Raw genomic sequence first — 1,628 nt, forward strand, 5'->3', positions numbered from 1 at the left:
CGTACCTCCACTCTTTCCTATCCTGAGCTAATCTTCGCATTTCACTAAAACTAGAACAACCCACATCTTTAACTATTTGCGAACAGTAATCTAATCTAGGTCTACCTCTGCACCTCCTAAATCTGTTTTTGCCTCTAATATGTCTCTAATTAGACCTTCATGTCTGACCAACCCATGTTCCTCTGTTCTCCTATTCTTTCTAATACCTCTTCATTTTTAACCTTTTCTACCCACGTTGTCCTCATCATTCGCCTATAGCACCACATTTCGAACGCTTCTAACCTTTTCTTTTCCGCCGCGCCCACTGCCCATGTTTCGCACCCGTACAAAGCCGCGCTCCAAACATACACCTTTAATAACCTTTTTCGAATTTCTATATTAACTGTTGGCGAGTACAGAATTTTTTTTTAGCTTTTTAAAATTTTCTCCTATATTTCCTAATAACTGGCTACTGTGTTACATCAATTTTCTTCTTGAATTTCCTTGAAAAGCTTCTGAGCGTCTTGCAAAGCTTAAAACGGCTGTCGACGCTGCAAAGCCCTTTTTCATAATAATTAATACCCTCATAAATCCAAAATTTTCGCTATATATTCTATACATTTATATAAAGCCAACAAGATATATAGCTGTATACGAAAAGATGATGAAAACGAAATCTCCGCGTAATTGTTTAAATCCGACGAATAAAATTTCCGTGTTTCCTTGTTGTTGAAACAAGATAATTTTTACGGTAGTGAAAAAGAAATCGGCGCACCCCATTAAACGCAAAAGTGTAATTCGCCAGCTCCGATAACAGCCTTTTCCCTTACCGGCTGCTTTATGCCTTTTCCATCCCTCTCGGTCGAAGGAAACGGCGCGCTAGCGAGGGTGGTTCGTGAACGAAATAAAACCGCTCTTTCGTCTTGTAATTTATAGCAGATTTAATTAACTCGCCGAAAGAAACGAGAAAATCCGGTGTACCTACGTTCTCCATTCTGCTTTTCTGCACGCGCTGGGGGTGAGGTGGGGTAGGGGGGGAGTCAGAGAAGGGGTGATAAGTCGTTCTACCCAAGGAATAACGACTTTGTAATAAACAATCCCCCCTTAAACCGCCTCAATTAATAACAGCCACGATCGAGATCGTTACACTGTTATTATTATTCCGAAATTCTCGCTTTTATGCCACAAAAATGAGATTTTTGCCTTTAATAGCCACTCGAAAAATTAATTTCTGTATTAAAACTAGAAATTACAGAATATCACTTTTTATGCATCCTTGCCTTTATGACCTAATAAGCTTTTTTGAAGTGAAACTTCTTTACGCACAGTAGGGTGAGTTCGTTTCATCCAATGTAACGAAATAATCCAACGCATTTACCCCGCTGTCTGTCCCTATGTATGCGTAGATCTTTAAAACTACGCAACGGATTTTAAGGCGGTTTTTTTTAATAGATAGAGTAATTCAAGAGAAAGGTTTATATGTATAATACATGCATAATATATAGAGAAACACTGATAATTTTAGAGGTTTGTAATGTAATGTAAATAAACACTTTTTTGCGCTTACATTGCAAACGCTGGCTGAACCCTACGAGATAGATCAAAAAAATGTACTACAGTATTGTACACCTTAAAATCATAACCATTCT

The sequence above is a fragment of the Agrilus planipennis genome, unplaced genomic scaffold, assembly GCF_000699045.2.
Source record: "Agrilus planipennis isolate EAB-ADULT unplaced genomic scaffold, Apla_2.0 scaffold292, whole genome shotgun sequence".
Taxonomy (NCBI): Eukaryota; Metazoa; Arthropoda; class Insecta; order Coleoptera; family Buprestidae; genus Agrilus; species Agrilus planipennis.